The sequence below is a fragment of the Stenella coeruleoalba genome (assembly GCF_951394435.1).
Source record: "Stenella coeruleoalba genome assembly, chromosome: 12".
Taxonomy (NCBI): Eukaryota; Metazoa; Chordata; class Mammalia; order Artiodactyla; family Delphinidae; genus Stenella; species Stenella coeruleoalba.
In genome coordinates, this window is record NC_137158.1 from 77541136 (window position 1) to 77552323 (window position 11188).

The 11188-nt window shown below is 36.3% G+C and overlaps 1 long non-coding RNA gene across 1 annotated transcript in view; it reads left to right on the forward strand.

Annotated features, from left to right (window-relative positions):
* LOC307195400 overlaps positions 1–9074 on the forward strand; it is a 108987-nt gene extending 99913 nt beyond the window's left edge. The window contains exon 4 of the long non-coding RNA XR_013830829.1: positions 8741–9074. This is a non-coding gene — a long non-coding RNA (uncharacterized lncRNA). The remainder of the gene's footprint in view (positions 1–8740) is intronic.
* The last annotated feature ends 2114 nt before the right edge of the window (positions 9075–11188 follow it).

Below are 11188 nucleotides of genomic sequence, written 5' to 3' on the forward strand. Positions count from 1 at the left end.
AAAGATCGTAACTCGTAGTAGGTTAACGACTACATCTAGATCTAGATCTAGCAACATCTCCAGTTTAACGGTGGGAATAGAAGCCATATGTTTGGATAGAATCAGCAAGAGGGAGTATGTAAAGTAAGGACAGGAGAGGGCCAACTAATTGCATCATTTAAGCTGAGGGCCAGAGTAGAAGAACCTAAGGAACTTGAGGATAAAGAAATAGGATAAAAATCAGGGAAATGTGATCTCAAAATATAACAGAAAATAATGCTTTTAAGAAGGAATATTTATACTTTCAAAAGCCTTAGGTAGTAAGAGAGAGGAAGAATACATATAATGGTTATTAAAAAGTGAGTGTATATAAGGATTATTTGTTCTGTGAGGTGGTAGTAATTTGAGGAGGGTAGTTTTCTTATAGATAAGAGATTTGGGACCACGTTTAAACGCTGATGGGAAAATATATACTAAAAGGGCTTTTTTGAAAATGAGAAAATGACAGCAAATGAAAGAGTCTACTCTCTTTCCAGATTACCCATCAATGCGAAGAACATTTTTTTTTTGGTTGTGTATAAGTAAAGCCTAGAAGTCTATTTGCCCAAAAGTTTATAGAAGGGACCTTTTCATTTGGAAGAGAGTTAGACTAAATGTCTTTCCCTAAATTTCTTCCAAACCCAACACTCTTTAATTTTACGGTCACTAAAGTAATCATAGTTTTCTATTTGTCTAGTTGATTTGATTGAGCTAACTTGAATGATGAACTGTGTATTTATGAACAGTAGGTAAATGTCTTCTAGATCTGGTAAGGTGGTGGACTAAAATGACTTGGTCATTCTTTCTTCTTCTATCTTCAAATATAAGCTACTGGAGTTGTTGGATAACATTGAGTATGCAAATTATGCTTTTATCTACAATACTGAACCTGTGTTATAGACACATATGATTCCATAGAGTCTGGTATTACTGTATACCTTAGCAGATAGTATTAGTAGTAATGATACTATAACTTTTCAAATGCCTCCAGTTGATACCATACATTTTATAAGTGGAATTTTCTTATTTAAATCTTATAGTAACTGAGTTATTTCTATATACATCCAATTCCTATAAATTTAATATATCTAATATTCTTGCATCTTGGAGAACATACATTTCCTCTCATTAAAACATATTTGTAATCTGCCTTTTCTTCATTATTATTATAGTTTCATGATTTAATTCATTTATATATTTTTATAACTTGTAAATTATTCATATTTTTACTAAAGTTTGTATGCTTCACAGAATAATTTTAACATGCCAAATCCAGTGGATTTCTAGCCATTGTCAAGTAACTATTTGCGAAGTTGATTTTCTATATATGAAATACACAAGCTACTGTATTAAAGAACCAGAGAACATATTTTGTTCATAAGTAGGTTCTCATCAGCCTTAAATCCCAATTAAAAATGTAATCAGTTATTGGAGCTTTATCACAGTTTAATGATACACAAGGGAGTCCAAAATATAAAATCCTTTTTTAAATTGCTTTCTGAATTCCTTGCATTGACCAATTGCTCTTGACAGTTCACAGTTTCTTTGTGTCTTCAATCCCTTTCAAATTATTGGCACTTTGGTGTTTCTAGTTCAAAAAAATAATATTTACTAATGCCCTAAAATATCGTTCCAAGCAGTGTAAGAAGTAGGCAGCCTGACTGAGCTGTCAGATGTTTTACTCCTAATGCCATTTTTATACATTTGTTCCTCATCACCAGTCAGATCTTTTTGGGGGTGTCTCAAACTATTGCCAAACTGATGGGGTGACTTAACTTCTTGCCCAGAAACAGCTAAATACTCTTAGGTATTTACCTATCATGCTAAACATATACATACACACACATGCACACAGAAAACAAAGTTTGCTGCATTGAAAATGTTCATGAAAGCTGGGAAGAAGGGAAAGGAGAGGTACTTGCAGTATACTTCTAGATCTATTTTAAATTTGTGAAAACAGTGGAAGAATTATTTATTCTTAGTTGAGTTACTTAAGAAAATATGCAGTCTCAGTGAATTATAAGTAGATGCAATGGGTACAGATAGTGATACATTAAGGAACTATGTATTGTAAAACCCAAGATAATAACATTCATTTTTTAAGTTGAAGTGAGAGCACAAGTCACTTCTAAAATGCTTCACTGTTTGCCTATATTATTTAATCAGTAAATCACTAAGAACCCAGGGATACCAAGACTGAGAAGTTCACGAAAGAGCCATACACCATAGTTCCTCTGCCTTTGCGTTCAATATAATAACATGTAGATTTCAGAGTCTAGGAGGTATGTTCATGTATTTGTTCTTCATTTTTATTTATCACATGTTATTTAAACAAATGCTATTGCTTAACACATCTATACTACAGTTTCTAATCGGAAAAATGTGATCTGGAAAGAGATTATGAGAAGAGGGAAGAAAAGACATGAGACATGGCCAGAGGGTGGTGGAACAGCATTAGACTAATAATGTGGGAAACACTTTAGAAGTTACCGCATTTTCTCCTAACAAGGACCACAGACGGGCTTTTATTATTCTGATAGTACAGATAAAGGAATTGCTGTGCATTTATAAGTAGCAGGGCAAGTTTTGAAATCAGCCTTTTCTGATTTGATTATGAGAATCTAATAATTAAAAATGCCTTATTATTTACAACTGAATTGTAAATTGCAATTTTCAACTTTATTTTAAATTATAAACCCAACGTGAGCTGAGAACTTTAGAAGATATATGATCTCTTAGGAGCAGAGAGGGATTGGGAAATGTATGATCTAATTAATCAAGCCCTGAGCAATCTAGAATTGAGTTTGAGGTTCACGTGGATGATTGTGTATTCGGATGTACACCGAAGAGACGCCTAGGAATTCTTAAAACGTCAAGGCATGCCCACAGCTAGCATGATTATTTTCATTAAGGAATACTAAGTGGTCTGTTTCCAATCTCTGAATTTCTTTGAAATTCCAAGAGCTATTCTTCCTCAGAGACTCCAAAACTAATTTGTAATGTATTGGATTATAAAAGCCATGTAGGGGTAGGTACTCTGTCAAACTGTGTTTGTTCTTTTGTAGTCATCAGGCATTGGAATGTACTTATGTTTCTTGATTTTAAATGGATTATTAAAATGTTAAGATTATGTATTTAAAAGATGGTTATTAAATGGGCTGTTTAAACATATCGGTTAGAGAAATGAGTCATTTTTCTTTTATTTCATGATATTATTGACTTTTTGTTTGCATTCAGTGCGTTCACTTCAGATGTAGTTTCTCCACGACCACTGCCTCTCATTAATGAGAGAGCACAGGCAAGTGCAAAAATTCAGCGTCAGAGAGACCCGATCCAGAAATTGCTGGAGTGCCATAGAGAACTGTCTACATATCATAACTGAGCTTTAGCTTTCTAACCTGTAAAATGAAAATAGCATGTCTACTTACCAGGACAGTTTTCAGGTAAGCAGAGATTATGCCTGTAACTTGACAGACACATAATTAATATCCAATAACATAGTATCACACAAAAGGTAGACAGTGTTATCTATAATACTTCTTTCTTAAGACACTATATATCATCCTAGTATTTTGATAGGGCTAATGCTAGTCATTTTTCATATTTTCCTTTCGTCATATCTAGTAATTGCAAGCCTAACTCTGCAGAGCTGTCACCTTTGCTTCTTCCTCTACCCTACAGAAAAACAAATTGTCTTAAGAATAAATAAAATTTGCAGCAAGATTCTTTGGAGAATAATCTAGTTTTCCATATTTGTTTGTTACTTCAGACAAGTGTTTTCCCCAAAGGCCCTTTACATTGTATCTTGTGCTTCAAAGTTTGACTCCTATTATCTCTTGTCTGGGTAGTAGATATATGCGTCAAATATCCCATTTACTGTACCCCAAGGTGATACTAATCACTGTCTCACCATTGTCACTCTATAAATGTTTCTTTATTGGGCATAACATCCAATTCCTTCTGTTTCATGTTCTCTTTATTAAAACATCTCCAAAATTCTTGAAATGTATATCAACTATTGTCTGAAGTTTGGGGTTCCCTTCTACATTGCCCAATGGTCATTGACAATGATATTTCACTAGCCCAGAAAAAACCTCCTAATTTTCTATAGAGTACACTTTAAGAGTTTGTTCACTTATATTATTTCTATGTGCATATTAAGTGTATATACGCTTTTTGTTATTTTCCATCTCCCACCAGTTCAGAACCCCACAAAATTTCCATAAGTGATTATAGAGTTGTATTCTGCCCCACTGTTGATGGAAGGCGGTTAAATGGTGTCGCAGAGGAATTGGCAAGTGAAGTGACTGCACACATGAACAATTATTTTTTAGTTTAGACTCCAAGCCAGTAAATTTTCTTCACACCAAAGGGATTTTAAAAGCACCATGCCTACCAGCAGCCCAGTCTGAAGAATAATTGCTGATTGTTACAGATCAATAACGTCCAATTTAGAGAGACTGGGTGCTGTAGAATTCCACAGCCATAATTTTGTAAAGCATTTTTGAGGAAAGCAAAACATTCGTAGTCATTAATGAATTAGAACTCAAAATAGCAGGGAAAGAGAAACTAACAAGAAATAAGTAATATGGGTCAGAAACTAGAAACATATATACCTGACTTAGATGTAAACCCAGGAAAAGATCCACACTGGGCCAGAACTTGGTGGCTCTGGAGACATACACATGTGCTCTCTCTCTCTTGAATTGTTTGCTATTTCTAACTATGCAAAGCCAGAAACGATTTAAGGCTGAGAGATAGCATGGCAGGTATTTTACATGTTTCAAGGAATGTTGCCTGTTTCAATGCAAATAATTTTCTTAAAAGCATTGACTTCTCTTTCCTTAGTTTAGCATGCATTAAATACTTAAGTGTTTCTACTGATTATCTAGCACATTCTAGACTTAAGCATGTTTTCCATCTCACAGGTCTTCTCTGAAGATCAAGATTCCTTGTGCATGCGTGTTTCATTTTATTTTCCTAAAATGTCACACATCTCTCTTTTTATCTGCAAGTTCTCCAATTATTATCTATACATTGTGAAAACTATGATTCTCCCAGCCAACCTAGAAAGTAAGTGGCTGTCGGGAGGAGAGTAAGATTGAGAGACTTGTATCCTGTATAACAGGGAATAGTGCATTTGTAGGGGCGTGCCCACAGTGCGGAACATTTATTATTAATTTACGCCGCGGCTGAGGGAATAGAAAGACTTTTAGGGAGAATAGGGAGAAAATGATCGAAGCTTGCTAAGATTTTAAATTTTAAGTAATTCTGCTTACTTTGTCTTTATGGCCACAAATGAGATGGGAGTTAATATTCAGTGAGGATACAAAAGAAAAAAAAAATCAAAAAATATGTTAATTGTTAAAAATGTAGGACACCTTAAATATAGTTTGAAAGCATTTAACATTACCATCATAATAGACAAAGTCCCAGAAATCATCATTACAATTTTAACTGAGAGATAGAAAGGGTATAATCAAGATTTTTAATATCTATTTATATAACTGAAGCCAAGAGATCAAATTTTCTTATGCTCTGTAATTGCTTCAATTTATACCATAAAATTTGAGCTTGAAAGATAATTCTGTATTCCGTTAGCTGTCAGACATCTCAGAGGTATGATCAATCAATGCCAACAAATTAAATTGAATAAATCCTTTCTTATTTAGATAAATGTATTCTGAAGGTTTTCATCAAGAAAGGTATAAAAGTATAAAGAATCTTCTGGACTCTTGTCTCTGTTCCCTGCAGGACCCTAATTTTTACTGGGTACACAGCAAAATACTGATGATTGAACTTATAAATACAACTGAATGTAGCAGCCTCCATAAAAATGTAAGTACCTGTACCAGCAGCCACCAAAGAACAAGACAAATCATGCGTCCATAGCATAATCAGTACACAGTGAGGTTTTAATCTGTTCCCCAAGTAGATTTGTAGCCTGAAGTTAAATCATATGATTGTCAAATACCATGCTAATAAGGACAGCCACTCTGAGACTGAGAGAGGTTCAATTCCTAGTGCTTAAAATATCATGATTTAAAAATAAATAAATAAATAAAAGGAAAATAAATTACAGAATCAGCATGAAGCAGTTGTCATTGAAAAAATTAGAGTTTTGGAGCCAGATAGATCTAGGTCCAAATCCTAATTCTTTTAATTATTAGCTGTGTAAATAACCCGACCTCTCTGAACTTCCGTTTCTTCATTGGTAAAAGGGCAAGAATAATATCTAGTTTATGTGATTGGATGGAATAAGGTAGATAAAACAACTACCATTCAGTAGAGATCAATAAAGGTTCATTTCCTTTCAAAAAAAAAGAAAGAAAACAACTATAAACTTAAATATGTAACAGGGTCACTCTGGATGATGGAGCTTTGGGAAAGCCCAGAAAGTTTTGTGGATTTACTTTAAATGGACTAAAAGACATGGAAGAATAAAAAGCTATTTCAGACAGTAAAAAAAAAAGAATCATGATTCAAAGCTTGCCATATGCTGAGTATACATATTAGATATACATTTTAGTCGATGTTTCTAGATATTTGTCATACAATATTTAATAATAGTCATTAGTTTGGCAAACTTTTATCACTGTCCCAGTTAATCTTTTATCAATGTCTTATGGAACTTTATATAACTTATTTTTCTTTCAAATATTTTCATTAATAATTTCTGATACTGAGTTGAAAGGAAACTTCTCAAATTGAAATTAGATAATAATAACTGAAGAATGGTGACCTGTTAGATGTGAGAGATTAATAATTCCAGAAATAAATCATAGGAACAATCCCACATGCTAGTGACAGCATGTTTTGTTACATTATTTTTAAAAATTTCAGCTATATATGGAAAAAGATAATTATTTTAATCTAGCACTCTCTTTTTGTTTCTTTTAAAGTTATTTATTTATTTTTGGCTGCCTTGGGTCTTCATTGCTGCACGCGGGCTTTCTCTAGTTGTGGTGAGCGGGGGCTACTCTTTGTTGCGGTGTGCAGGCTTCTCCCTGCGATGGTTTCTCTTGTTGCGGAGCACGGGCTCTAGGCATGCAGGCTTCAGCAGTTGTGGCTTGTGGGCTCTAGAGCGCAGGCTCAGTAGTTGCTCCATGGTATGGGAGATCTTCCCAGACCGTGTCTCGAACTGGTGTCCCCTGAATTGGCAGACGGATTCTTAAGCACTGCGCCACCACGGAAGTCCCTAGTTTAGCGCTCTTAGTGCATATACATTGATTTCTTCTATTCATACTTTCAGGGTTTTTTGTTGTTGTTGTTGTTGTTGTTGTTGTTGTTTTGCGTTACACGGGCCTCTCACTGTTGCGGCCTCTCCTGTTGCGGAACACAGTCTCCAGACGCGCAGGCTCAGCGGCCACGGCTCACGGGCCCAGCCGCTCCGCGGCATGTGGGATCCTCCCGGACCGGGGCACGAACCCGTGTCCCCTGCATCGGCAGGCAGACTCTCAACCACTGCGCCACCAGGGAAGCCCAGAATGGCTTTTTTTAATATTAGAATCTTACTGAATACTCTTCATAAAGGTATAAGGGATTATGATAATGTAGAGGATATATGTGCGTGTGTGTGTTGTGTGTGTGTGTACATACACGTACATAAAATAAACATATAGGGAGAGAATTGTATTTTTTTTGTCCATTAACCTGTGTATTCGGGTAACATGTATGCGTTTATCACCTATAATGTGCCAGACACTGCAAGAGGGAATGAGAATCAAGTAGAAGTGAGGCAGTTTCCCTACCATTAAATACTTTGCGTTCTCAAAGAGGGAGAATTCTGAAGAGAGTTTAAGGAATGAGGTTGAAGCATGTATAAGGAGGGTATACAGGAAGGAATGGCCAGGTATGGGGGTGGTGGGGTGCTGGGGGAGTGGAGCAGTGTGTGACAAACACTTGATATAGGAAATGTACTTTGAATTGAATCTTCAGAGATGCGGTGGTGTTACGTAGCTCAGGAGAGCTGGGTGGGCAGGGTCATGCCAGTGGAGAGTATTCCAGACAGCAGGAGACTTGGAGCAGTTAATGCTGTCCTTCTATGAAATGAGCAAAATATTTGCTTTTTTTTTTTTTTTCCTTTTTAAGATAAGGTTTGTGATGACCAAAGGGAAAGACTTTCTGGACCTTTAATCTTTTTCTGATTATAAATAAATAAATTAAAAGCTGTTTTCACAGTTTGACATCCCTCTCTTCAAAGATAAGGGTAGGAGAAAGGTCATCCTGCTAATAAACAGAAAAACTAGACAAGCTTTTCGTGTTGTGGCTCATTTAGGACAGTTTTATTTAGTCTCCATAAAATTTTAGAGTTCACCAGCTCTAATTGGTATCTCTAGAGCAGTTTTGCCCCTTGTTCCTGTGTGGTTAATGTCAGTGACATTAATAGACAAGCAACTCATATACAGGAAAGCGTGATTAAATGGAAGTCTTTTCAGTTGCGCAGACTCTGAAAACCCAGTTAAAGAAACGGTCCGCTTTATTTCTTCCAAGATGTGAGTTGGAATTGAAACGGGGCTGCTGCTTCTTTCTGGAGATCGATTTTTCTAAGCCTGTAGTTCAGAGCAGTCAATGTGATTATCCCTCCTGCCAAGCAAAGCACCCGCCTGCTGAAAGTCACACTGGGTAAGAAAGACGTGCTTTGTGCTGCCAAAGGATTCCATGTAAATAAGGGTAATAATCATGTTCTCACCATTTGTCAAATATTTCTGTCATTCTACAGGAAAAGGAAAGAACTGGATCAGAGCTCCAAGTTATAACTTCAGTAAAGATTTCATAGATTTAGTTAGATCACCCTTTCAAATGGGTAGGAAGGTCTAGAAGAGGAATATTGCTTTTTCTAATGAAACTCTGATGACCTCTCAGCTTAAAATCACAGGAAACATTTTTAAATATAAAACCTTCCTGGTTGAATAATACAATTTACCCTCTTTCCCACCAGAAATACTGTAAACCCATAGAAATACTGTAAACCTGTAGAAATGAGACAAGGCCGATGTGTTCTCCTATTCCTTAAAGCATGATGACTCCACAGCCTGCCATTGTATGAGAGAAAAGGAAGGTTAAGTAGTTTTGAAATTGCCCATTCATGGGGATATTATCAGTAGAATAAAGGACGCCTGAATGATCAGAATGGAACACGTATCTTATTCAAAATTTCATACTTCTCTTGATACCAGAAAAGTCTGTTCTTATTGCTGAGGAGACACCAGAAGTAAGAAACACTTTCTCCAGATCAGAGGGATCCTCAGGTAGAGTACGTCATTTTCTCTTGAGAGACACTTCCACCTCGTGGGTTTTTGTTAAGCTGAATGATTTCCTAGAAAGAGGTTAAGGCACTACGGACATTTTTACTCAAAATATATACGTGATTCATACACCTACGTGTTTCTTATTAAAAGTAGCATAATATTTTGAATAGTTTTCTTGAAGTTTCAATTGATTTATTGTAGGAGAGGAAACAAAATTTGACAGATTCTGTTGCTGGACGTAACAGGAGCACGAACGTCTTTCCTTTCTGAGGGAATAAACACTATTATTTTACATTTTGTTAGTCTATGGATGTGCTTAAGTGATTTGAATAGTTTAAGGAAATGGGAACTCACTGTTCAGCCCAGACCATCAAAGTCTTAATCTGACATCACTCTACAAGTGGGAGCATTTAAAATCATTTTTACAAAGTAAGTATTAAGGACGAGTCTGTAATGAGACCATATTTATTTTTCTGTCATTGTCACTGTGTTGGGGTCCGCTAGCTGTTTCATCACTGCAAGTGATTAGAGAGTTTAAAAATCACAGACATCAGCCCTTGCCTGCTATGCTGTTTCCTTTTCGCAGAGAGAGGTCACCTGTAGTCGTGGAATAATTATGTTCAGTCATACACAAGGCAGAGCAAAGCTAAACCTGATTTCTTTTGACTGGGAAAAAGTGTAACAGTTTCAAAGTTTCATGCCAGTCCATTGTCACTCTCATCTGAAAATACATTTCATTTTCATTATTGATGTTGTGGCTGCGTGCAAAGAGCAAGGGCCTAGAGTCGGGGACCGGAACTAAGTCCTCTGCTCATCGGTGAGAAAAGGGTGAGGAATTTATGTACCATTTTTGTGGTTGTTTACCTTATGAGTCAAATGCATGGTGAACTAGATGATCTCTAAGATTGCTTTAAACTCTAAAGATACATGATGTTATGATCATTAACATTGCTATTGTTATCATTTAAAGAGCCCTGCACTGTCTTCTATCAGACATTTTAGAAAGGAAGTCATCTATAATCCCTCATACTTAGAAAACTGTGATATAGAATGTATGACACTTTTAAGGATTCAGGGAAAAGAGAGGAATGATTTCTTAACTGGAAGTGGATACTTGAGCTTTCTAAACTGGAGGTTAAGGTCTTCTCTGGCTTCTAATACACAATGATTGATTCGGGGAAAAGCACGCAGCTCAAATTGGAGCAATGGGAATAGAACTTGGCTGTCGTAATGACTGTAGCAGCAGGAGGAGGGAAATTATCGATCTCCCACCATATGAATTACGTTGTACTGCATACTTTCAATATCTGGGATTTTACTGAAAGAGAGAAAGGCTTTAGTTTCATGAAAGCTTCAGAGATCCACTTTCTAGGAGAGATCAGTATTTCCCAATTACCTTATACATAAAGGTTAAATTTACACAGAGAGATCAAATGACCTATTTTCCAGGAGAAATCTAGAGGTCACACGTAACAATGCCTGTATTAGTTCTTTAGGGCTGTCATAACGAAGTACCACATTCTGGGTGGCTTAAGCAACACAAATTTATTTTCTCAATCCCTGGAAGCTAGGAGTCCAATATTAAGGTATCGGCAGGGTTGGCTTCTTCTGAGCACCATGAGAGAAAGGTGTCTTCTCTCTTTGACGTGTAGATGACCGTTTCTCCCTGTATCCTCACATAGACTTCCCTCTTTGTGTGTCTGTGCCCAATCTTCTTCTTCGTATAAAGACATCAGCCATATTGGATTAGGATCCACCCTAATGACCTCATGCTACTTTAATTACATCTTTAAAGACGTGTCTTCAAATACAGTTACCTTCTGAGGTACTGGGGTTAGAACGTTGCTGTATGAAATTTTGGGGGCACACAATTCAGCCAACACAGGGCCTAACCAGTGCAAAGCCTTCTCAAAAGTCTG